The 27,998-nt window shown below is 44.1% G+C and overlaps 1 pseudogene; it reads left to right on the top strand.

The window, feature by feature from the left end:
- Positions 1-317: 317 nt before the first annotated feature.
- Positions 318-26,974, top strand: LOC140076760 (cytochrome P450 2B1-like; annotated as a pseudogene).
- Positions 26,975-27,998: the final 1,024 nt, after the last annotated feature.

Raw genomic sequence — 27,998 nt, 5'->3', positions numbered from 1 at the left:
GACATAATACGAAATATCAAAATCTAAAATCCAAACAAAAATCTATTCCATTGTCTATTTAAATAATAAATAATATAAAGCAGACTCATACAACGACGTAAGTTGAATCAGTCTACAACAATTAAGAACTTCCTACAACCTGAGGCCACTTTAACCCCCCCCCCCTATTTCTGGTCCTCCTTGACTACAGTTTTTAGTGCATGCTACAACATGTTGAATGAAGTAAGATATCTATTTTGATGTGATTACCCTTCCAATGTTTCATCATCCAGCTCCACCCCTATTTTTAGTCTTCTTCAAAAAAAGGATGATATGATACAAAGCTGATGAAATTTGGAGAGCTCCTCTGTTCACAAGACCTAACTGATGGATTTGCCACAAGATCCAACTTTTTTACTAGTCATCTTTATCTTATGCTTCATCTTGTATTTAAGTCTAAAGTCAATTAGGAATCATGGGAATCTTCCTCCTGGACCAAGACCTCTACCACTGCTCGGGAACATGCTCGATCTTGGAGGAGATTTTGTAAATTCTCTGATGAAGGTAAAGTACCTATTAGATAACATGACATAGTGGTGATGGTCAGATGTATTGGCTAGCATTACTTTTGTAGGACATGATCCACAAAAAGTTACACATTGGCTCATATTTATCAAAACTAGTGCAGGCTGTACTATGTGCCATTTGCAGTGGAGTGTGCAGAGTGCGGCCGGTTAATCAAAAGCATTGCATCGTCTTCATTAATCTGGTGCCCCCTGCACTGGGGCCGGAAGTGTGCACCTTTTTTTTTTTGGTGCACTTTGTTCATGATGTAGAATTGTGGCACAGACAGAATTGTGGAGCAGCTCAGTAATAAATGTGGTGCAAACTCTGACTAAGCACTAAAACCACCTTCAGGTGAACATTTTTGCTATCTGATTGGAAACAGAGCAGGCGCAACACAAACCTGGCTCAGATATTTAAATAAATGGGGGTCACTGTGTTTAAAAGAAGTTTAGTTGCCGGCATCTGAGATGTTCTCCTCCAGGTTAAATGAGATGTACAACTTTGATTTGCCCCTCCCTTTTAAATTTTATTTATTATACTTTGTAGATGTTCTTGTCTCGTGTACATTGTCTCACGGTATGGGACAATATATATCTTTTGGGCTTAGTAAGTTGTTTAATGACTTGTCTATACAGGATCAATATATGTGAGAATTAAATGTCACAGAATGACCATGAGTAGTGTTGAGCGGAACTAAACCACAAAGTTGTAGTCAATGCCAAACTTTGCCGTTTTGGCCCCTAAACTCAGACCCAAACTTTAGTCAAAAGTTCAGGTTCAGGTCTGGGTTTGGCTCAGGTCACCCTATGCCAGCGATCAGTGTTATCTCTTTCACTGCCAGTGACTTTGTGGTCTTTAAATCAATGTGGTGCATGAACATTGTACATGTGCACCACCATGTTCTGAGGAATTGTCAATCCCCAATAATGTCATGGGGAGCAACGATCCTCCCTATAATGGCGGAGCCCATGTAATGCCGGGATTTCTAGGGTTGACGCCGATAGGAGGTGTTACTGACAGGGTTTCGATACTCAGACAGGTTTCTTGAAGTTTTTGTATTCTTGTATACTTCTATATAAGGAAGCATACAAGCACTAAGGACTCATTCACATTTCAATTTTGTGTAATACTCTAAAAGGTCAGTAACCCCAGAGCCAGTGATCAATAACCATAGTCCTAACTCCTGAACCACTTGTAACTGAAGGTGGTCTTGGCTGAGTTGGGTCCCATTCCAACACAACTCAATTGAATCCAGACTTTAACTACTACTGCTAAGAACAATTTAAATGAAGTCATGTGATAGAACCAGATACAACCACTCAATAGCACTACTGCTGACCAAGATTTTTGTCCTGTTCAATGGAAACCATCATGTGACCTCAACCATGACAATGATTTTGTTTCCTGGAAATACACCTTATTTTGTGCTTATTGCAGATAATACAGTATATACTTTTATATACTAAATTTTAGACTAATTTTACATTTTTTTATACAATCAAAAAATGTATCAATGAACCATGATTCATGTGTCTCAACCAAGACCATCATCAGTAAGAAACCAGTTTAGGACAACCTGACCGTTTTAAATTTGAAAGTTTATAGTTATAGTTATCTGGTCGATGTGATGTCTTTCTATACTTACATCACATTTTAAGAAAAAGCTTTAAGAAGAAAAATAATTTTGGAATTGCTATTACGATTTATTATGGAAATTCAGCTGCGTGACAAGTACGGTGATGTGTTCACGGTCTACCTGGGATCTCGTCCGGTCGTGGTTGTTACTGGATACAAGGCTGTGAAGGAAATTTATTTGGACAAGGCTGACGATTACTTGAACCGAGGAGATATGCCGATCTGGGATGAGTTTTTCAAAAACTATGGTGAGAATCTGTCATATGTTCTATTATTATGGTTATAATTCATGTGTAGACTGAGCAACCTCCCTCCCACAGTCTTTACTAAAACACTGAAATGTTGTTGTACCTTACCACTACAGGCATTTGTATTAATAGATTAATTTGTCTTCTATTTTTATCTATTATACTGGACATATAAGCATAATATCTATTTTGCAGGGGTGATATTTACCAAAAACTTAGAGAGATGGAAGGAGCTCAGGCGCTTTTCTCTCTCCACGTTACGGGATTTTGGCATAGGGAAAAGAAATACAGAGGTCCGGATTCAAGAGGAGACTCATTATCTGATCGAAGAGCTAAGGAAATCCAAAGGTTTGTAGAATGTTATCCATGAAATCTATTACAGCTTGATACATTTTCTGGGCAAAATTTTCTGTTGTTCTTAAAGGACATCTACCACCAGGATCAAATTTTCAGATAAGCCTGATGGCCTCGAGTTCTCACAGGCAGGCCCCGATCGTCCTTGTAATTGTCCCTATAGATGCTGCAGGCACCATGCCCCCTGCGTCTATAGAGCTAAATACCCAGGATCAGGATAGTTAAGATCCCAGCTGTTGCTGCGGGAAACTGGCTCTCACATGCTGCCGGGATCCGGCGGTGATTGCAATGGCTCAGCTTCTGAGCCCAGGCGATCACCATGACATAACTGTACATTATGGGGCGGCAAGTACTTGCACCTTATGACGAACAGTTTAAGCGTATAGAAAATGTATATCCATCTGTCGGGGAAATGGTGATTCCATGAGTTGATGTAGGGTGACACATTACAGAATTTCTACATAAATTTTTGAAGGGTGTGACTCTGCAAATACCATATAAAACATAAAACTATTCTTAATGTATCAATTCTAGAGTCGTTTTTTGATCCTCGGCAGTGTCTCAGCAGAGCCCTTTGTAACATTGTCTTCTCCGTCATGTTTGGAAATCGTTGTGAATATGAGGACGAGGACATTGCTACTGTCTTATCTTGTATATACGAGTCATTTGTGACAGCGAGCTAACCTGGGTGCAGGTAAGAGCAAATTACAATATTCCTGTGTTTTTTACAAGCAATCATGTGATCATCCTTTATAGAGGTGTAAATAAATGTAGATCTAATACTTTTTTGTAATAGCAATAATAATATATTATAATATTTTAAAAGATAAAACTATGGTTATAAATATCATAATTTAATTTGACAAAGGCCCAGGTTATGCATCTAAAAGCATTGTCAAAATTCTTATCCACTGCCTCTTCCTATTCATGACCGCCTAATATCCTCCCCTTTCAACAAAGTCAGCCTACAGCTAGCAATTGCAATTATTGTTCCCAATCCACCACCTTCACGACGGGGTAAGTGGGGGGGGGGGGGCGGAAGCCAGTCGGGTAGAAGGCTCAGCTGGCTGGGAGTTGGCCAGCATGGGGCATTTCTGAAAATGTAAGAAGTTGCCGGCATAGCGTAGAGATAGACTCCGTGTAGGACTCCACCAGATACATGAAGAGGCCAAAGCCTGCGTATGATAAATGACCCCCATTGGATCAATTCCAAGAGAGGAACTTTACTCATTGGGGGAATTTATTATTGCACCGGAATCAAAAAAATATGGATTTGCATAAAAATGTCTAAAACACATTCTGACACATTTATCAAGGCTTTAAGACAATTTATTGGCACTTCTTCAACTCTTCCAACAAAGGAGGCATGACCCAAGGAAAGTTGGTGTAGTTTCTGGAAAAGGGGGCCTGGCTGAGCCAGAAATAGTGTGTGCACCAAAAAAATGTGGAGGGTGCACCAGATTTGTGGCACATAGTTTAGACCAGTTAAAATCAGGTCTAAAAGAAGAACTCAAAAGTCTATAATCTGGTGCAGCACTAGACTAGTGTGAAACATTACTGAATTCCACCTTCCATTAAAATATATTGGGCCACATGTATCACTCGTTTTTTCTGTTGTTTTTGCGCCTTTTCATTCAGGCACACCGTTTTTGCGCCATTTTTGCGATTAAACGTCAAACTAGCCGCACAGCAAAAATAGCCACTTTTCCCTCATCTACCTTACCAATCCAGATGTTTTGCTGCGTCTAATGATATTCATTACTTGCAACATTTTCATTTGGGCGCAAAAACACTCCAGCCCGAAGGTGGCGTTATCTGAGAAGAAAGCACTGAGCCCCTTTGCAGAACAGCTTATTTCTAGCAGCAGAGCTCAGCCAGACCCTGCAGACACTAGTACAGATAATACAGACATTAGATACATTACAGATAGGAGCTGCAGACTCTATTTACAGTTCATCACCTTCTATTTACAAAACATTCTGCAGAATCCTGAGCTCAGAGCAAGAGAACTTTGCAGAAGTTTGCAGAATGTTGCAGATACGACATACAAGTGTCCCCCATGTAATTCTGCACAGTATCACCAGTGTGTCTGAATTACAGGGGTGCAGCAGGAGACCAGCACTGGGGGATCCCCTCCAGGAGAAGCCACTGCTGAGGAGGTCACTGGGTGCAGGGTGTCACACACCTGGGTGCTGCTGTGAGTGTTATCTTCATTCTGGGCTGTGGGAGAAGCAGAGAGGAGCTTGTAGCAGGATCACATGTAAGTGCCTGAATCTAACATTGCGCCGAAACTGTGCCAAAATTGCTCCTAAACTGTTTTAAAGTAAAGTGATTAATAAGAGGCAGAAAATATACTTATCACAGATGGTTGTAGCTTGTGATAATTCTGGAAAACAGTGCGCCTCAATTTAGGCGCAACTACTACACTTAGGCGCACAAAAGTGATAAATGTGGCCCATTGACTTTAAATCTCACTGCTCTTCTTAGATCTTTGATATGTTTCCTGGAGTGATGAAATATGTTCCTTGGTATCATAAGAAGTTTTTCAAGTCCCTGGACAAACTGACCCAGTATGTCAATGAGAAAGTGAAGATTAACCAGAAGACTTTGGATCCCAGTAATCCAAGAAATTTCGTTGACGCTTTCCTTATTAAAATGGAAAAGGTACGGAACAGAATGTAAACAGAAGCCATCATGGTAGTGCACTGTCCATAAACCTACTGTGTGTAAGAGTACCGAGCTTTGTTCATATCTAACCCTGAGCCTAAAAAATACAAGCTGGCTTTGCTAAATAATGTAAAGAGGTATTAATCTGGACTACAGTTCCTTCCCATTTGCCCTATTAGACATATGGGGGCATATTTATAAGGACCTCTGCTTATTGCTAGCACTTATGATTATTTTGCCTTCTTGGCCACCGTAACGCCAGTGGAGAGTGAAAAGACCCCAAGGGGTGGCGCGGCCGGCCGGGAGTGTGAAAAGTCACCGGCTGTATTTATTTCTACACCAAGCCCTGCCTGGCATGGAATAAATGCTGTGCAGCTCCCTGCCCGATACATCAAGAGGCGGCAGCCTATTGATGTATCGCGCTGCGAAAATATGCCGGTGCACCAGCATTATCCCCCCATGGAGTTCATAGAGAGGGTTCCTTGCAGAACATGTAAGAGGAGCTCCTACTTTTGTAGACCTGAGGCATCCATGTATTACATGGACAGTCACCATGTAATGTTATATTCTTCCTGACTTCCCCAATAACAGCTGATCAACGGTGTAAACTTATGAGGAACAAGAGATTACACTCTTCCTATTGAAATCTGCAAACTGTCCGCATAATATAAAATTATTTCAGGTCCTCCAGAATGAAATCTGTGCTGTGTAGTTCTACATGTATGACTATTAAATAAGAATACTAAACAAGAGGTTAATTAAAGGGCATCTATCACCAGGATCAAGAATGGTAAACCAAGCACACTGACATACTGGTGTGTGGCCGCTCTGGCAGGATTTGCTCTTCTTTAAACTTCTTATGCCCTTTAAAATTCTTAGGCATTAAAAATTATGCCCTGAGGTGCCCCAAGCTCTATTAATATTTACAAAGTCTGGAGCCCCTCAGGCTTCTTTCCATAATTGTTACAGCTTTTTTATGTAAAACAGGGCATAAGATTCTTAAAGGAGAGCCAATCCTGCCAGAGGAGGCACGCATCAGTATGTCAGTGTGCTTGGTTTACAATCCTTGGTCCTGGTGGTAGATGTCCTTTAAATGCATTATTAACATTTTTCCAAATCCTATCGAAGAACTATTTTCTTTCAACAGGAAAAGGTCAACCCAAACAGTGAATTTAACATGGAGAATTTGCTCACCAGCGCCCTTCAGATTTTCTTTGCTGGAGTAGAAACCAGCAGTACAACCATGACCTACTCTCTGTTAATACTTCTGAAGCACCCGGATGTCCTTGGTAAGTTGGAAAATCAAGTGCAATTTTATAAGAGAACTTGAAGTCATGAAAAATTACTGTTTAAATAGTTTTTTTGAGATCAGAAATATGCAGGTTCAAATAATTATTAAGGATGGAGGCGTGGTTTGGCCACTGTCTGAAATGGCCCCATAAGAGAGGAGCTCATTCTCTATGGCATTAAAACCAGCAACTTACCCCCCTTAACCAGCAGCAACAAACCCTCCAAGATGCCCACGACAGGTTGGGAGGAAAAAAAACTGCACCGGACAGAGCAATAAGCTGATTAAAGCTTATTTTTACATGCAACACCACAAGGCAGCAACCGCACACCACGTTGGCGCAAAGCAAAGCTCCTGCTACCATTCGGCCCTCAGGGTATGCACCTAGATCCTGATAAATGGGACTCGACCCCCGCCACCAGGCTCCCACAATATGGCGCCCTCCTCACCCCAAATACAGGAGAACAGCATGCTTCTCTTAGCTCTTCATCTAGTGGAGAACTCTAACTCTGTATCTGGCTCTCAGTTAGGCCATAACTCTTCAGCCTCTTCACCATCTCCATGGCCAGCTAAGCAACGTCAAAAGATGACTGATTAAAATTTGTACTTAGAGGATACATCTGCTATTCAACCTGAAACACCGGATGCGTTTGCTAAGTTTCAAACCTCAGACAAAATGGTCTCAGAAGTCAAGCTTAAAGCAATGTTAGAGTCCTTTTGCTCCTCACTCCACAAAGACCTATTCTGCCCGATTGCTCCAATTCAAAGAACACCTACCAATATAGACGGCAGAGTGACACAATAGTGTTACAATAGCCCATTGGAGCTTGGTGGACTCACACAGCATCTTAGAAGACAAAGCCGGCGCAATTCAGGCTAAGCCGATCGACTTGGAGAATCGTGATAGAAGAAATAATGTCAAACTTAGAGGTATCTATGAAATGATTCTAGGTCATATGCTACGTTCTTATGTTCAGAAGCTCACTGAAGCATTTCTTTAGGAGCTGACCAAAAATTAACTTTGCATTGACAAGGCTCATAAATTCCCTAAATTGGACAGTCTTCCTGTGCGTGCAATCCCTACCATCGCCATATGAAGAAATCAAGCTCTTTGTGGACCTCTCTACAGCCACATTGCAAGCCAGGAAGGTCTTCCAGCCAATCACCTCTACAATAAGAAAACATAAAATTGCTTACAGGTGGTGATTCCCTACAAAAATCCTCATCCACAGAGACAACACCGTGCACATTGTCAAGCTGTTTCAAGCTTCACTCTTCTTGAACCTTGGCAGATACGCCTAAAAAAATTCACTACGTCTTCTGGAAAAAATCCTCCTCAGCACCTTGCTCGAAAGTGGCAGACACCGGGAGAACTTTAGGGGGTCCAATCATGGGGCAATGTAACTGTAAGGCTGTTTCCAGTTTAGACGTGAACATATGGAAAATTCTATCCCACAAGAAAACACACCTTTGGTGACTTCCAAAAATGGTGTACAATCTGTTTACTCTTTTGGCACACTAGTAGTGCCTACGGTTCAATATTTGTTTTTCAGTTTATTGTGTAGGGTGGCCAACTTCACCTATAACCAACCCACATTGTATTCTTACGCTGTTTGCTAAGGGCTCAAGTGTTATGTATCTTAATGGCTATGCATGATGAGCAGCTAGGAGAGGCCTCTTCCCTCAGGTTTACAAATAGGGATTAGAATAGTCTCCATTAATGCTCGGGGGCTAAACAGTCCCTTTGAAAGGTCTCTGGTTTGGAAGGAGGCCTCCCAACAAAAAGCAGATATTTCTAAAGCCGCTCCCCCCAGCCTGATTCCCAGTGGTGATGTAATATGGCTCATTTACTATTTTGCATGGTTACCCTTATATTTGTATCTGTTGTGCCAGTGTGTTTAAAGGGAACCTACCTCCACGAATCTACCTATAAAGGTAGATCGGGTGGTAGGTGGATCAATAGGACGTGAGGATAGCCCTTTTAAGGGCTAATCCTGACGTCCCTGTGCTGTTTTGTGAACTTATATTATCGCTTTATGCTAATTTTGTTATGCGGTTACTGGGGCGTGGAGTAGCTGCAGCCAGTGGCGTAACTAGGAATGAGTGGGCCCCATAGCAAACTTTTGGCTTGGCCCCCCCCCCCTTCGCCGATGACCACGGCACCTTTTCCCATTCCCTGCCCATTTTGAACATATATAAGGGTTTTTTATATTGTAAGTATACAGAGTAACTAACACAGGAATAACACATAAGGCATTTATAGTTTAACATATTTTATCACTTAGGTCATAGTCATAACTTACCTGAAACCCAAAGCACCGTGTTTCCATCTCTTCTTGCTTGATATAAATTTTAACTTTAAAACATCTAGGAAGCACCTAAGCACAAAAATGATAGCGGTTAATCTTGCATTAAGCTATATAACTATTTGTAATTATAGAACGGTATAACATTTAATAAAAATTTGTGTCTTAACTTATATGTAATTCGTCAAAACTTACTTGGACAGGAAGTATCATATTCAACTAGTTTGCATCTTCTGAAAAGATATGTTGTTTTTTTCGAACATATTAAATATATGAAAAACTCGCCAACCTGAAAAAAATATATAAATAATCCAAATTCTGTTCATGTTTCTCCAATCAGCATTGATTATAAAATAAATTTCAAGCTTTCTAACTTACATTAACAAAACCAGAACTTTCAACGAATGATCAACCTAGGGAAATCAACAAAAATAATATTTATTAGAGGTTTTACTTTAGCTGTATTCATTGTTAAAGGAGTAGGCAAGCAAATCACAAGTTCTGCTTGTTCACTCCATAACCATAAACTTTCTGACAGATTTACCAAGCTGTCTGAAAGTCAAAATATTTCTAGTTGTCCATTGCAACCAATCAAGGCTCCCCTTTAAAATATACATGAGCACTGGTAAAATGAAAGCTGAGCTGTGATTGGTTAACATGGGCAACTAGAAAGATTCTGACTTTCAGACAGCTTGATAAATCTGCCCCATAGTGTTAACACATAGTTGTAAAGTAAGCCATACTCACTTTTGTCCAGATCCTTCTATCTCTATAGATTGTAGGATACGTAGCTTTACTCTTCTCCTTTTCTCTTCAAGTTTTGATCACTGTTTGGCCTTCACACTTCACGCAATGCTCTTCACAATAAAATCTAGGAAAGTAGAAAAAAAGAAAATGGCTCTGAGCAAATGGGTGTTTAATATTCATAGTCTACCATAAGGATAACTCATTTTTAAAAATCAGCATAGAATAGACAGATGCGCTTTAAGCTGATGACTAAGAGTAATTCTTTCCATATGCAGTGACTATTTGGCCGGGTCAACGTAAGGGCCTGTTTCCACTGGTTGATAGTGTACATGAACTCTTTCACATCAGAACAGAGTCCATGTGCTCCATCTAACGCATGCTCATCTCCCTATGGCTTACATAGGAGTCCATGCAATATAGTGAACAATAGTCCTGAAACATGGGGCTCCTGTGTGCCAAAAAGCAAAGGGGTTACTAGTATTCATTGGTCGATATTTGAAAGTAAACTAATGAACTCTAAAAGCTTAACACAGATTATTGAAGAGTAACAGTATTCATATACTGGCGGTCCCCTACTTAAGGACACCCGACTTACAGACAACCCCTAGTTACAGACGGACCCCTCTGCCCCCTGTGACCTCTGGTGACCACTCTGGATGTTACTATAGTCCCAGGCTGCAATGATCAGCTGTAAGGTGTCTGTAATGAAGCTTTATTGATAATCCTTGGTCCCATTACAGCAAAAAATATTGAAACTCCACTGGGGCAAAAAAAGAATTTTGTCTGGAGTGACAATTGTAAAATATACAGTTCCGACTTACATACAAATTCAACTAAAGTACAAACCCAAGGAACCTATCTTGTACGTAACCCGGGGACTGCCTGTATGACCGGGGACCGCCTGTATACTTCTTTTTATTAACCTTTTTTATAAAATGCTTTTCAGATCTGTAAATGGTGTATACTTTGCCTTATTAAGTGGAGTACTTTAGTTATGTGGATAGTTTGTTTTAATAAAATGGTTGACAAGGGTGCGTCGGGGAGGTTTTATTTTAATAAAAAATATTTCCTAAAAAATGTTGTTTTTTTAACTCAAAACTTGCCTTAGTAATGGTCCTGGACTGGGGCCTTGTGTTAGCTGGTAAAGGCTGATATTAACCCCCTTATCATTACCCAGGTACCCACTGCCAACAGAGGTGCTGTAAAGAGCTGGATACAATCCAGTACCTGACCGTCTACAGATGATCCGGTACTAAGGCGGTTGCAGGCTGGTATTGGGCTCTGCCCAAAAACAGTGGGTGCTCAGATTCAAATAATATCAGGGTGCTGCAGCTGTATTGCATCTGGCTGGTTATAGAAAATGAGTCTCCATACCCTTTTTGTAAAACAAGTTTTAAAAAAAAAATGACGTGGGGTTCCCCCTCATTTTCATAACCAGCCAGATACAATACAGCAGCAGCACCCTGACATTACTGGGGTGTGAGTGCCCATTGATATAGGGCCATCACAGCCCAATAATACCAGCCTGCAGCCGCCCCAGCACCCGACCATTTATAGATGGTCGAGTTCTGGATTGTACCCAGCTCTTCCTGGCACCCCTGGTGGCGGTATGTACCAGGGTAATGATTAGGGGGTTACTGTTAAGCCTTTTTTACCGGCTAACACTAAACCCCACTCCTAGTAATGGGCGCCGTCTATTAGACAGCACCATTACTAAGGCAAGTTTTGAGTAGAAAAAAAACACACGAAGAAATATATTTTATTAAAATAAAAACTCCCCAACAACACCTTGTTAACCATTTTATTAAAAAAAATAATCCAGGTCATTGATGTAGTCCAACGAATCAGGCGAAGTATGAAACAGCATACCCAGATCTGAAAAATAGAAATAAAGAAAAGGCATCAAATAATTATTTATATACATGTATATGTATATATATATATATATATATATATATATATATATATATTATGCACACACACATATATATACATATATATATTTAAATATGTTATTAGTGAGGGGGTGAGGGGAGACACCTCACTAAAAACACGCCCAGCAGTGGCCTCCCCTCACTAATGACATGTCCCAGCTTTACTAATAAAAAAGTCCCTAGCGGCCTCCTTTTCCAAATAAAAAGCTCCTATCGGCCCCCCTTTCTTAATAAAAAGCCCCTAAGGCCTCCCTTAACTAATAAAAAAAGCCCCTAGGGCCTCCCTTAACTAATAAAAAAGCTCCTAGGGCCTCCCTTAACTAATAAAAAAGTCCCTAGGGCCTCCCTCAACTAATAAAAAAAACCCTAGGGCCTCCCTTAACTAATAAAAAAGCCCCTAGGGCCTCCCTTAACTAATAAAAAAGCTCCTAGGGCCTCGCTTAATTAATAAAAAAGCCCCTAGGGCCTCCCTTAACTAGTAAAAAAGCCCCTGGGGCCACGCTTAACTAATAAAAAAGCCCCTGGGGCCTCCCTTGACTAATAAAAAAGCCCCTGGGGCCTCCCTTGACTAATAAAAAAGCCCTTGGGGCCTCCCTTGACTAATAAAAAAGCCCCTAGGGCCTCCCTTCCCTAATAAAAAATCCCCTAGGGCCTCCCTTCCCTAATAAAAAATCCCCTAGGGCCTCCCTTCTCTAATAAAAAATCCCCTAGGGCCTCCCTTCTCTAATAAAAAATCCCCTAGGGCCTCCCTTCCCTAATAAAAAATCCCCTAGGGCTTCCCTTCTCTAATAAAAAATCCCCTAGGGCCTCCCTTCCCTAATAAAAAATCCCCTAGGGCCTCCCTTCCCTAATAAAAAATTCCTTAGGGCCTCCCTTCTCTAATAAAAAATCCCCTAGGGCCTCCCTTAACTAATAAAAAAGCTTTCCCTATACAAATAATAAACATATACTTACCCACCGGTGATGTCTTCTTCCGTATACCTTCACCTCACGGCTAGTCGGAAGAAAATGGCGGCTCGGCTCCTCCAGGTTGCACCGTGCGCGGTGCAACCTGGAGGAGTTACAGAACAGGTGGGCGGATCGCCGACGCAGGACTGGTAAGGAGGGGGCAGAAACAGGGGCGGGCGCAGGGACAGATACACAGCGGCGGGCGCAGGGACAGATACACAGGGGCGGGCGCAGGGACAGATACACAGGGGCGGGGAGGGGCCTTATCGTGCCGTATAGAAGGGCCCGGGCCCCGGGCCTCGGTCGGACCGGGTCGTAATGCTGCGCAGCAGACATTGTAATGTGCCGCCCCACGGGCCCCTGAGGCTCCCGGGCCCCGTAGCAACCGCTACGGCTGCTACGGCGGTAGTTCCGCCACTGGCTGCAGCTGTGGCTACACGGCGCGGCTACTCCACGCCCCAGTAGCCACTTTACCCCTCCTACCCACAATCTTCGGCGCGCAGCTCCTGGCAGCTGCGCGCCCTCGTCCGACGAACCTGCCGTCTGCACAGGAACAGAACAGCAGGCCCGTGCCTGTTTCGGAGCAGTGACCGCACAGGCGCAGGCCTGCTGTTCTGCGCCTGCGCAGACGGCAGGTTTGTCGGACGAGGGCACGCAGCTGCCAGGAGCTGCGCACTGAAGATTGTGGGTAGGAGGGGTAAAGTGGCTACTGGGGCGTGGAGTAGCCGCGCCGTGTAGCCACAGCTGCAGCTACTCCACGCCCCAGTAGCCGCATAACAAAATTAGCATAAAGCGATAATATAAGTTCACAAAACAGCGCGGGGACGTCAGGATTAGCCCTTAAAAGGGCTATCCTCACGTCCTATTGATCCACCTACCACACGATCTACCTTTATAGGTAGATTCGTGGTGTTAGGTTCCCTTTAAGCTTTGTCCATAACAGGACTCCAGCCGGGGTGAGTTAACAGCCACTTGATACCTCAGGTGGTTGGCAACAAAATCACATCATTCTCAGATGAGTTTTTTTCATGATTTTAATGTATACCAATAAACGTGTATTAAGCTTTATATACAGTGTATTTTATTGAAGAGGCCTTATTATAACACCAGATTAGAGATGAGCGAGCACTAAAATGCTCGGGTACTCGTTATTCGAGACAAACTTTTCCCGATGCTCGAGTGCTCGTCTCGAATAACGAGCCCCATTGAAGTCAATGGGAGACTCGAGCATTTTTCAAGGGGACCAAGGCTCTGCACAGGGAAGCTTGGCCAAACACCTGGGAACCTCAGAAAAGGATGGAAACACCACGGAAATGGACAGGAAACAGCAGGGGCAGCATGCATGGATGCCTCTGAGGCTGCTTAATCGCACCATTATGCCAAAACTATGGGCAACAGCATGGCCATGACAGAGTGACAGAATGAAGCTAGATAGCATGTAAAACATCCAATAATTGACCCTGACACTATAGGGGACGGCATGCAGAGGCAGCGGCAGCAGCGGCAGGCTAGAGAGTGGCATGGCGACATACTCTAAATGGACTCAGGCTTCAAACCAATGGGTGGCAGAGAGAAACCAAAGGAGGTGAGCAAGAAGCGCTCAAATAATATCGGTACATGATAAAAGTTTGCCAGTATATTTTGTGGATTACACAGCAGGGTGGCGACAAAGTTAACATGGAAGCCATGAAAACAACCCAAAATTCTGCCTGACACAGCTCGTTTGATAAGGGGACCATGTATGGAGGCAGTGAACTAGTAGTAGATTAAAGGTGCTGCAGTTAAAACTATGTTAGTTGGATCTTGGCATGGAGCTGGCGCTCCGCTGCCAGGCGAGCTTTCGCCAATCCAAGCCCCTGTCTCTAGGCTACTCCCCAAACAGCACTTCTAAGAACCTTTTGTATAAGATCAAGTGTAGTAGCGTTCTTATAAGTTTGGGATATGGCGGGTGAGGGGAATGTAAACAGATGCGCAAGAAGCGCATGATGCGCATGGAGCTGGCGCTCCGCTGCCAGGTGAGCTTTCGCCAATCCAAGCCCCTGTCTCTAGGCTACTCCCCAAACAGCACTTCTAAGAACCTTTTGTATAAGATCAAGTGTAGTAGCGTTCTTATAAGTTTAGGATATGGCGGGTGAGGGGAATGTAAACAGATGCGCAAGAAGCGCTGAAATAATATCCGTAAATGATAAAAGTTTGCAAGTATATTTTGTGGATTACACAGCAGGGTGGCGATAAAGTTAACAAGTTTGATGTGGAATGCCCTGTAATAGCTCTTGGGCGGTGTGCCTTTTATCGCCTAGGCTCAGCAGTTTGAGCACCGCCTGCTGTCGCTTAGCGACGGCACTGCTGCTGTGCCTAGAGCTACCGACTGATGGCGCCATGGCCACGGATGGTAATTCGGAGGAGGAGGAGGTGGAGGAGGGGTGGGAGGAGGAGGAGGTATACTAGACCTTTGAGACCTGGACCGAGGTAGGCCCCGCAATTCTCTGCGTCGGCAATATATGACCAGCCCCAGGGTCAGACTCGGTCCCAGCCTGCACCAAGTTAAGTGTAGTAGCGTTCTTATAAGTTTGGGATATGGCGGGTGAGGGGAATGTAAACAGATGCGCAAGAAGCGCATGATGCGCATGGAGCTGGCGCTCCGCTGCCAGGCGAGCTTTCGCCAATCCAAGCCCCTGTCTCTAGGCTACTCCCCAAACAGCACTTCTAAGAACCTTTTGTATAAGATCAAGTGTAGTAGCGTTCTTATAAGTTTAGGATATGCCGGGTGAGGGGAATGTAAACAGATGCGCAAGAAGCGCTGAAATAATATTGGTAAATGATAAAAGTTTGCCAGTATATTTTGTGGATAACACAGCAGGGTGGCGACAAAGTGTGGAATCCATGAAAACAACCCAAATTTCTGCCTGACACACCTCGTTTGATAAGGGGGACGATGTATGGAGGCAGCTATATGGACGACTTTTGGAGGTAGCAATGGAGACAACGTGTGGAGGCTGCTATGGAGACAATTTATTTTGGATAGTGCCTGTATGTGGCAGTCCAAAAAAGTTTTCAAACCAGAGGAGCAGGTAGGTGGCCCTCCAGAAAAATGAAATAGATTGAGTGCCTGTATGTGGCAGTCCAAAAAAGTTTTCAAACCAGAGGAGCGGGTAGGTGGCCCTCCAGAAAAATGAAATAGATTGAGTGCCTGTATGTGGCAGTCCAAAAAACTTTTCAAACCAGAGGAGCAGGTAGGTGGCCCTCCAGTAAAATGGAATAGATTGAGTGCCTGTATGTGGCAGTCCAAAAAAGTTTTCAAACCAGAGGAGCGGGTAGGTGGCCCTCCAGAAAAATTGAATAGATTGAGTGCCTGTATGTGGCAGTCCAAAAAACTTTTCAAACCAGAGGAGCAGGTAGGTGGCCCTCCAGTAAAATGGAATAGATTGAGTGCCTGTATGTGGCAGTCCAAAAAAGTTTTCAAACCAGAGGAGCAGGTAGGTGGCCCTCCAGAAAAATTGAATAGATTGAGTGCTTGTATGTGGCACTCCCAAAAATTGTTTAAAACAGAGGACCGGGTAGGTGGCCCTCCAGAAAAATTGAATAGATTGAGTGCCTGTATGTGGCACTCCCAAAAATTGTTTAAAACAGAGGACCGGGTAGGTGGCCCTCCAGAAAAATTAAATGCATAAAGTACTATAGCTAGAGCCAGTGGGCCCTGTCAAAAAATAGCCAGTTTCCTCTGCTTTACTGTACAAAGAGGAGGAGAAGGAGGAAAATGAGGAGGAGTGGATAAATTATTCAGGTTGAGCTTCCTTCACCTGGTGGAGATTGGAAATTATGAGAAATCCAGGCTTTATTCATCTTAATAAGCGTCAGCCTGTCAGCGCTGTCAGTCGACAGGCGTGTACGCTTATCGGTGATGATGCCACCAGCTGCACTGAAAACCCGCTCGGAGAAGACGCTAGCGGCAGGGCAGGCAAGAACCTCCAAGGCGTACAGCGCCAGTTCGTGCCACATGTCCAGCTTTGAAACCCAGTAGTTGTAGGGAGCTGTGTGATCATTTAGGACGATGGTATGGTCAGCTACGTACTCCCTCACCATCTTTCTGTAAAGATCAGCCCTACTCTGCCGAGACTGGGGACAGGTGACAGTGTCTTGCTGGGGTGACATAAAGCTGGCAAAAGCCTTGTAAAGCGTACCCTTGCCAGTGCTGGACAAGCTGCCTGCTCGCCTACTCTCCCTCGCTACTTGTCCCGCAGAACTACGCACTCTGCCGCTAGCGCTGTCAGAAGGGAAATACTGTTTCAGCTTGTGAACCAGGGCCTGCTGGTATTCATGCATTCTCACACTCCTTTCCTCTGCAGGGATGAGAGTGGAAAGATTTTGCTTGTACCGTGGGTCCAGGAGAGTGAACACCCAGTAATCGGTGCTGGAATAAATTCTTTGAACGCGAGGGTCACGGGATAGGCAGCCTAGCATGAAATCTGCCATATGCGCCAGAGTACCAACGCGTAAGAATTCACTCCCCTCACTGGCCTGACTGTCCATTTCCTCCTCCTCCAACTCCTCTTCTTCTGCCCATACACGCTGAACAGTGAAGGACTCAACAATGGTCCCCTCTTGTGTCTCGCCAACATTCTCCTCCTCTTCCTCCTCCACCTCCACCTCCTCCGATATGCGCTGAGAAACAGACCTAAGGGTGCTTTGGCTATCAACAAGGGAATCTTCTTCCCCCGTCTCTTGTGACGAGCGCAAAGCTTCTGACTTCATGCTGATCAGAGAGTTTTTCAACAGGCCAAGCAGCGGGATGGTGAGGCTGATGATGGCGGCATCGCCACTGACCATCTGTGTTGACTCCTCAAAGTTACTCAGCACCTGACAGATATCAGACATCCACGTCCACTCCTCATTGTAGACTTGAGGAAGCTGACTGACCTGACTACCAGTTCTGGTGGAAGTTGACATCTGGCAGTCTACAATGGCTCGGCGCTGCTGGTAAACTCTGGATAACATGGTCAGTGTTGAATTCCACCTCGTGGGCACGTCGCACAACAGTCGGTGAGCGGGCAGTTGGAGGCGGCGCTGCGCTGCCCTGAGAGTGGCAGCATCTGTGCTGGACTTCCTGAAATGCGCACAGATGCAGCGCACCTTCGTGAGCAAATCTGACAGATTGGGGTATGTCTTGAGGAAACGCTGAACTATCAGATTTAACACATGGACCAGGCATGGCACATGTGTCAGTCTGCCGAGTTGCAGAGCCGCCACCAGGTTACGGCCGTTGTCACACACAACCATGCCTGGCTTCAGGTTCAGCGGTGCCAGCCACAGATCAGTCTGCGCCGTGATGCCCCGTAATAGCTCTTGGGCGGTGTGCCTTTTATCGCCTAGGCTCAGCAGTTTGAGCACCGCCTGCTGTCGCTTAGCAACGGCACTGCTGCTGTGCCTAGAGCTACCGACTGATGGCGCCGTGCCCACGGATGGTAGTTCGGAGGAGGAGGTGGAGGAGGGGTGGGAGGAGGAGGAGGCATAGTAGGCCTGAAACACCTGGACCGAGGTAGGCCCCGCAATCCTCGGCGTCGGCAGTATATGACCAGCCCCAGGGTCAGACTCGGTCCCAGCCTCCACCAAGTTAACCCAATGTGCCGTCAGCGATATATAGTGGCCCTGCCCGGCAGCACTCGTCCACGTGTCCGTGGTCAGGTGGACCTTGTCAGAAACGGCGTTGTCTGACACGTGCTGGTGCAGGGCTGGGACAGCACATCGGGAAAAGTAGTGTCGGCTGGGGACCGAATACCGAGGGGCGGCCGCCGCCATGAGGTTGCGAAAGGCCTCGGTCTCTACTAGCCTATAGGGCAGCATCTCCAGGCTAAGCAATCTGGAGATGTGCACATTAAGGGCTTGGGCGTGCGGGTGGGTTGCACTATATTTGCGTTTCCGCTCCAGCGTCTGGGGTATGGAGAGCTGAACGCTGGTGGATGCTGTGGAGGATCGTGGAGGCGACGATGGGGTTTTTGTGGCAGGGTCCTGGGCAGGGGGCTGACTATCAGCTGACACAGGGGAAGGAGCAGTGGTGTGCACGGCCGGAGGTGAACGGGCTTGTTGCCACTGAGTGGGGTGTTTAGCATTCATATGCCTGCGCATACTGGTGGTAGTTAAGCTAGTAGTGGTGGAACCCCTGCTGAGCCTGGTTTGGCAAATGTTGCACACCACAGTCCGTCGGTCATCCGGTGTTTCCTTAAAGAACCTCCAGACTTCTGAAGATCTAGCCCTCGCCGCAAGAGCCCTCGTTGACACATTTGGCGCTGATGCACCAGCTCTGGCCCTGCCTCTCCGTCTGGCCCCACCACTGCCTCTTCCAACCTGTTCTGGTCGAGGACTCTCCTCCGTCTCAGAAGCACTGTGTTCACCCAGCCTCTCAACCCAGCTTGGATCTGTCACCTCATCATCCTCCGATCCCTCAGTCTGCTCCCCCCTCGGACTTCCTGCCCTGACAACAACTTCCCCACTGTCTGACAACCGTGTCTCCTCATCGTCGGACACCTCTTTACACACTTCCACTACGTCAAGAAGGTCATCATCACCCACAGACTGTGACTGATGGAAAACCTGGGCATCGGAAAATTGCTCAGCAGCAACCGGACAAGTGGTTTGTGACTGTGGGAAGGGTCCAGAAAACAGTTCCTCAGAGTATGCCGGTTCAAATGCCAAATTTTCCTGGGAGGGGGCAGACTGGGGGGGAGGAGGCTGAGGTGCAGGAGCTGGAGGAGTGGCGATTTCGGTGACATGGGTGGACTGCGTGGAAGACTGACTGGTGGACAAATTGCTCGAAGCATTGTCAGCAATCCACGACATCACCTGTTCGCACTGTTCTGGCCTCAACAGTGCTCTACCACGAGTCCCAGTAACTTCAGACATGAACCTAGGGAGTGTAGCTCTGCGGCGTTCCCCTGCTCCCTCATAAGCAGGTGGTGTCTCACCCCGGCCAGGACCACGGCCTCTGACCCCTGCAGTAGTTGGACGCCCACGTCCCCGCCCTCGTCCTCTACCCCTAGCCCTCGGGTTAAACATTTTTAAAATGAGAGTTATAGCTTTAATTTTTTTTAAACTTTTTTTTGTGTTTTTTTTTTTTTTTTGTGTTTTTGAGTTTTTAAAACCAAACGATGCTATCCTATTGCTATGGCTATTTTCTAGCCAAGTATGAAAGCACACTACTATGCCAGATGAGATGACACTGAGTTATCAAACAAAATAAACGTAAAATAAAAAAGGACAAATGGCAGACTGTGCCTAATTGAAATCCAACCCCTACTAAATTTTCCCACTTCGGTCTTTGCGATGGATATGTGCGTCACTAAGCGCAAAACACAGCGGTCGCAAGTCTCACTACAAATTGCTCACAATTGGCTAGTAGATGCACTGCAGCAAGTACAGCCACCAGCAGATCAACCAGAAATCAAATATATAACGCTACTGTAGGCGTAAGCCGTTTGGATTCTCCTATGGCTATTTTCTAGCCAAGTATGAAAGCACACTACTATGCCAGATGAGATGACACTGAGTTAGTGCCTAATTGAAATCCAACCCCTACTAAATTTTCCCACTTCGGTCTTTGCAATGGATATGTGCGTCACTAAGCGCAAAACACAGCGGTCGCAAGTCTCACTACAAATTGCTCACAATTGGCTAGTAGATGCACTGCAGCAAGGACAGCCACCAGCAGATCAACCAGAAATCAAATATATAACGCTACTGTAGGCGTAAGCCGTTTGGATTCTCCTATGGCTATTTTCTAGCCAAGTATGAAAGCACACTACTATGCCAGATGAGATGACGCTGAGTTATTAAACAAAATAAACGTAAAATAAAAAAGGAAAAATGGCAGACTGTGCCTAATTGAAATCCAACCCCTACTAAATTTTCCCACTTTGGTGTTTGAGGTGGATATGTGTGCCACTAAGAGCTAAACACAACGGTAGCAAGTCCCCCTGCTAATTCCTCACAAAATGGTACTAGATGCAAATAAAAAAAAAAAAAAGTAGAACGTTATTGTAGCCCTAAGAAGGGCTGTTGGGTTCTTGGAGAATCACTCCTGCCTAACAGTAAGCTAATAGAACACCCTAACGCTTTCCCTGACCAGCAGCAGCTCTCTCCCTAGCGGCATCCAGACACAGAATGATCCGAGCAGCGCGGGCAGCGGCTAGTCTATCCCAGGGTCACCTGATCTGGCCAGCCAACCACTGCTATCGACGTGTAAGGGTACCACGTCATGCTGGGTGGAGTGCAGAGTCTCCTGGCTTGTGATTGGCTCTGTTTCTGGACGCCAAAAAGCAAAACGGCGGGAGCTGCCATTTTCTCGAGCGGGCGAAATACTCGTCCGAGCAACGAGCAGTTACGAGTACGCTAATGCTCGATCGAGCATCAAGCTCGGACGAGTATGTTCGCTCATCTCTACACCAGATCTTTTCTGTTTTCTGGTTCGTATTGTATTTGCTGGTGCTTTGGCCGCACATATTGGGTCTATAAAGTGTTGACAACGTCTTATCTTAGTGATTAATCTACAGATCATATCAAACAAAGAAGGAGAAATTGTCTCTATTGTCTCAAAAATATTCTCTCCCCGACCCAGGAAAGGGACCTGCTACGAAATCTTCTACTACAAAAACATGCGTACAAACCCCCCTCCCGGGCCGGACGGCCTCCCTGCTGAATATTTGAAGACATTTTCAGACACCATAATATGCCACATGAAAGTACCTTTTGATTTCCCCAAATATATGTTAGCTGTCCACATTGTCACCAACCCCAAACCTGCAAAAACACCCACTGCCCCTGCAAAATGTAGGCCCATATCACTTCTTAACTGTGATATTAAAATATATGCAAAGAAGACATTAGCGAGAAGATTACAAGCCATTGTTCCGGATTTAATCAAGAATGATCAGGTGGGGTTCACTTTGGGGAGACAAGCTCCACATAACACATAACACCCACAGAACGCCACAACATAGGGACGACCTTTGTGACAATAGATGCCGAGAAGGTGTTCGGTCGGGTTAATTGGTTGTACGCCTTCTCGGCCCTCACCAAATTGGAGCCATCCATACAGCAATCAACTCTTTATACTCACACCCTAAAGCATGTCTTTACACTATCGGATGTTCACCCTTTCCAACGGTATGAGACAGCGGTGTCTCCTCTTCCCTCTTTTCTTCATCCTCTCAATAGAACCTTTGCTGAGCTCATAAGATCAGATCCCAATGCTCCAGGTATAAAAGTGGGCCCTACGAAAATAGCGCTATTTGCGGATGAAATTATATTGACTTCTACAAAACCCTTTCAATCTCTCCCTTTCATCTTCTACATAATTCAAGCATATGGTGCAAAATACTACAAAATAAATATGTCAGGTCCTCCCAATAGCAATTCCCCCAAAACAACTGATCTATCTTAAAAAGAGTTTCCCATTGAACTGGCAATCCTCCTCCATTTTATATCTAGGGATACATATCACCTCCGCACAAACTCTAGGAGGCTAATATAGGCAAAGAGCTCTCCAGATTTTCCAAAACAATTTTATCTTGGTTTGGCAGAATTGCCGCGCATAAAATGTACATTATACCGCGGTTTATTTATCTCTTTAGAACTTTGCCGAGACCCATTTCTAAGTTCTTCTTCTCCTCTGCCAACACCCAGAGAGTAGCAGTAAATCGACAGAAAGGTGGATTGGGCCTCCCAGACTTATGGGACTTTCACATATCTGCATTGACAGATCAACTGATGTGTTGGTGGCGAAATTCCACTGATAAAGCTTGGGTGGCCTTAGAGACCTACCTGAAGTACTATGGAATAGAATGGTAGCACTACTGGGGAACCTTTCCCCATCTCCGACAATGTTCTCAGCTATCAAATACTTCAGACTGAGCATTAAGACAGTTAAAGGGGTTGTCCACTTTAAGCAAATTATTGATATGTTTTTTTTTTAAGGAAAAGTTATACATTTTTCCAATATATTTTCTGTATCAATTCCTCACGGCTTTCTAGATCTCTGCTTGCTCTCATTCTACACAAAGGGGCAGATTTACTTACCTGGTCCATTCGCGATGCAGCGGTGCCTTCTCTGCGGTGGATTCGGGTCCGGCCGGGATTCACTAAGGCAGTTCCTCCGACGTCCACCAGGTGGCGCTGCTGCGCTGAAGTTCCCCGAGGCCCGCCGGAATGCACTGAAGTTCACCGGCCTATTCCTAGTGACGGTAAGCGCGAGTCCCGCAATACTTTTTTTAAAAAAATGCGGCGGTTTATCCGAATCCGCCGGGTTTTCGTGCGGCCACGCCCCCCGATTTCCGTCGCGTGCATGCCAGGGCCGATGCGCCACAATCAGATCGCGTGCGCCAAAATCCCGGGGCAATACAGGGAAAATCGACGCAAATCGGAAATATTCGGGTAACACGTCGGGAAAACGCAAATTGGCCCTTAGTAAATGACCCCCAGTATGTTGTTTTTATTTTCTGTATTAACAACTTTTTTCCATCAAAGCGATACCGTCAAATATACCTCCAGGCAATGGCATACCTCTATTCAACCCATTATATGGGTTGCTTACATCTGTGTTTACCACCTTGTATTGGAAATGTACATTATGTCATGCTTGCCCAGGCAGTGTATGCTTGTATGGACATGTTTATTTTCAATTTTTATTTTTTTGCATTGATATTAACCTCTCAGATTCAGTGGTCTGAGAAGACCACAGTCTCTTAGGGATTCATAGTGTGTGATCATCGGCCATCATTCCAGGTCTTTGCTTGTCATTTTTAAAGACCTAGCAGCTGCCATTAGCTAATGTCCTTCATCTCTATCTGTAGCAAAAGCTCATAAGGAGATTGACCAAGTCATTGGTCGAGATCGAAGCCCAACAATACAAGACAGGACCCAAATGCCTTACACAGAAGCCGTGATTCACGAAATGCAGAGGTTTATAGACCTCATACCTCTTGGTGTCCCAAGGAAAACTACAAAGGAGGTCAAGCTGCAAGGCTACACTTTACCTAAGGTACTTGTATAGAAAGAAAGAAATCTAATATGAACACCTAAAAAGCATTAAAAAGTAGTTTTTTAAAAAAAAATTAGAAATCCAAATCCTTTACGTAATCTCAGTGTTTAAAACGTTGGTTGCCTTAAGTTACCAACAAAGAGTAATTGAGCCCACAATGATATAGTGCCTCTGGTTCTCCTCTGCTTCCCCTAATAGAGGCTACAATCAACTAACAATGTACCCCTTAAAGGGATCATGTGAAATATAAATAGTGAGAATCTCAAAATACAGAATACTGTTCTCAATAAAGAAACAAAATACTAACTTTTGAATGTCCACTATGGCAGCACCACCACTGTTGTCCCATCTATTCCCGGGCTTCACCCGACTGTTTTTCATTACTTGCTAACTGCAGCTAAACATAAGCCTTGGATGTCTGGGCAACTCCTTTAAATAGTTAAAAAAAAATTAAAAAAATTCAAAATGGCTCCTCAACAATTGAATTTTTCCAATTTGTTCTATTTTTTTCAGGATATTAATATTTTCCCATTGTTGACGTCGGTGCTAAAGGATCCAACTTGTTTCAAGTATCCAAAAGAATTCAACCCAGAAAATTTCCTTAATAAGAAAGGAGAACTTCAAAAGAACGGTGCCTTCATGCCTCTAGCTGCAGGTAGTTTTGAGCACACATATATACAGTGGGGAAAATAAGTTTTTGATTTACCACTTACAAAGGATGTAGAGGTCTGTAAGTTTTATTGTAGGTCAACTGTGAGTGACAGAATCTAAAAATGTATTTTGTATTGAATGATTTTTATTTCGGGTGAAATAAGTATTTGATCCACTACTAACCAGCAACTATTCTGACTCTTTCAGTGCTTTAAGTTTTTCTTTAAGAGGCCCCTCCTACTCTGCCCTTATTTCCTGTATATATTGTCCCTGTCTAAACTTGTTTACTGAGTGTCCATACAGTAAATTACTGACACTCTAAGCTCTCCACCATGGGAAAGACCAAAGAGCCGTCTAAGGACACCAGGGACAAAATTGTAGACCTGCAGAGGCTTGTATGGGCTACAGGACAATAGGCGAGGTAAGAAGACAATACAATTATTAGAAAATGCAAGAAACAATAAATGACCTTTAATCTTCCTCAGTCTGTGGCTCCATGTAAGAGCTTACTTCATGGGGTAAGTAGGATTCTGAGAAAGGTCAGAAGGACCTGGTCAATGGCCTGAAGCCAACTGGGAACACTGTCTCAAAGATAACCATTGGTAACACACTATGCTGTCATGTATTCAAATGATATAGGACCTGCTCATGCCAGCACATGTCCAGAAACATTTGAAGTTCCCCACTGACCATCTGGATGATCCAGAGAAGACATGGAGGAAGGCCATGTGGTTAGATAAGACCAAAATAGAAATCTTTAGTATCAACTTGTTGGATTTGAAGAGAAAGGATGACTACAAAACTAAGTACACCGTCCCAAACATGAAGCATGGGAAACATCATACTTTGGGGTAGTTTTCTGGAAAGGTGACAGGACGACTGTACCATATTGAGTGGAGGATGGATGGGGCCATGTATTACAAGATTTTGGACAAAAACTTCCCTCTCTTAGTAAGAGCATTGAAGGTTGACCGAAAACACACAGCCAAGGCAACAAAGGAGTTGCATTTCAAGGTTTTGGAGTGGTCTACCCACTTGCTAGACCTGAACCTATTCACAGATCTTTGGAGGGAGCTGAAACTCAATGTTACCTAGTGAAGCCTGAAAGATCCGCAGAAGATTTATATGGAGGACCGGGCTAAAATCCCTGCTGCAGTGTGTGCAAACCTGGTCAAGAAATACACAAAACGTCTGACCTCTTTAATTTGTTTCTGTAGCAAATTTTTGGTTCTATTTTTCTATAGGATCAAATATTTATTTCGTGCTATAAAATTAATTATCTATTTAAAAATTATGTGATTTTCTGGAATTTTTTTTTTTAATTCTGTCTCTCACAGTTGAAGTGATTGAAAACTTGCAAAATGGGCCTGGGATCAAATACTTATTTGATAGATGGACCTATATAAATCAACTTCTATATTTTCAATATATGTCCGCCTGGTAACTCTAATGTTAGTGGACACAGGGGCCAATCACTCACACAATAGGCTGCTACATTACTATGCAGTTTATTGTCAATTTGGTGCACCAGACAGGTGATCCCAGAATCCTAATTAACTACTGGGCTTTTGTTCTTCCTATGTTCTGGGGACTGAGTGGTCAATATAGAGTCCAATAAAATGATAATTTATTCATCATCTAGCCTTTTTTTAAAAGTTGCCAAAAAATACTCTAAGGGAATGAATTTTTATGAGGCCACAAAAATATATACTGCACACATTATTTGTACCTGGTCCATTGGTCCAATGCTATATAGCAGTGGTGGCGAACCTATGGCACGGGTGCCAGAGGTGGCACTCGGAGCCATTTCTGTGGGCACTCAGACCATCACCTCAGGACAGAGTTCACCAAATAGGACCAAATCCCAGGCAACTTAAGAGATGCTGCTCTCAGCGCTATTTTAAAGCAACACTTCATTGGCTGTTAGGAACTGCGGGAAAATGAGAAGTTGTTGACAGAACTGCAATATCTTTGGAGGTCCTCCTGCTGGACCAGCCATTTTTCCTCTACAGAGACCCTGGAGAGAAGTTACAACGAGAGTCTGAATTTGCCCTCCTTCTTTCAACTGTATTTGTTGCCTCAGGGGGGCGATACAATTAAAAGATGTGGAAGAACAGGTAGCAATAAGTTACTGCTTAAAATGCCATGTTGGCACTTCACAGGAAAATAAGTGGATTTTGGTTGTAATTTGGGCACTCTGTTATATCACTGCTATATAGTATAAAAACCTTTATACATAAATTTCTAAGAAAGAACTATTATCTGTGAAACCAAATCTTCCATGGAACTAAGTATCGCTCATTATAAAAAGACATGTACTCCTGCCCAAAGACTAATATATAAAAATGGCAAATGTATCATACCAACTTCTGAAATATTTTATTCTTCTCTTAGGAAAGCGGAATTGTCTCGGAGAAGCTTTAGTACGGATGGAACTCTTTCTCTTCCTTATCACCATCCTGCAGAATTTTGACTTGAAATCCCCGATATTCCTAAAAGAGGTTGACATTAGTCCAAATGTTTCCGGAGTGGGGAACCTGCCAAAGCCCTATAAAATTGCATTCATTCCTCGTTAATGGAACAAATTCAACATCTATTACCATTTTCGAAACTTTTTCAGATTTTTGTTTTTTTTTTGTTTACTTGATCCGTTTTTGGTGTGAATATAATTTTCAACAGTTATGAATGTAAGAAAATTGAATATTATTAGAAATAAACAATGTATTCCAATGGTTTGTCATATATCCTTTAAAGTTCCTCCTGGTGGCATCTTGTTGTTGACTTGCTCCCTTAAAAGGCTGCTTGTGTACTATAGAGGTGCTCGTTGAAGTTTTTAGGCTCCAATGCTAAAAAAGAATCGATTGTTTGTAGTAGTGATCTCCTCATATGGGGAAAAGACACTATATTCTCCCCAATCAGAGGCTTCTGAGCCAGATTGCGCCCCTCCAAGTCAGCTAGCAACTAGGCATGGCTGGGATTGGCCAGGTGGACACTTGGTGAACACACGTGGCCATTTATAACCATGCCTACTTTCTAGTGACGTAAAGCTGCCTGATTGGCTGTTCTGTCGCCCATCAAGCAACATGTGTGGGTTAGGCAGAACAGCCAGGTCCTCTCATCTCTACTAGGTAGCAAAAGAGCAAGAAAATGTCTTGCAAATTCGCAGAGCGCCCAAAGGAAAAATTGCACGGGATATGAGCGTCCTACCTAATAAAATCGGCATGACTGCTAATTCAAGACATGAGATTGGTGGTTTGCAAAATCTCAAAAGGGAAAAAAATGCAGAGAGTGAAATTATACATTCTCCCAAGGTTGCAGAGGCCACACCGGCTCTCCAGTAGCCCAATCCGAGTCGGTCCATGTACTCAAGTGGTAAAGTAGCATAGTGTAACGTATACAGTTTGGCCTTTATTAAAACCTTTGTGTCAGGATCAGAGGTAGTGGATCCTCTGTACCACCGTGGAAGATGACACCTGGGACTGGAATCTAAGTGGCACCCAGTTATCACCAGAGCCCGCTGCAAAGCAGGTTGGAGTTGTTGCGGCGTGGTGCCACCAGGTCGTTCCACAGGTGTGACGTAAAGCAAGGTCGTTGGACAGGCAAGAGGTTCGAGACGGGAAGCACAGGATCAGAGTCAGGAACATA

This window comes from Engystomops pustulosus, chromosome 9 (genome assembly GCF_040894005.1).
Source record: "Engystomops pustulosus chromosome 9, aEngPut4.maternal, whole genome shotgun sequence".
Lineage (NCBI taxonomy): Eukaryota > Metazoa > Chordata > Amphibia > Anura > Leptodactylidae > Engystomops > Engystomops pustulosus.
Note: the sequence above shows the minus strand (reverse complement) of the source record. Positions and strands in the feature narration are given on the sequence as shown.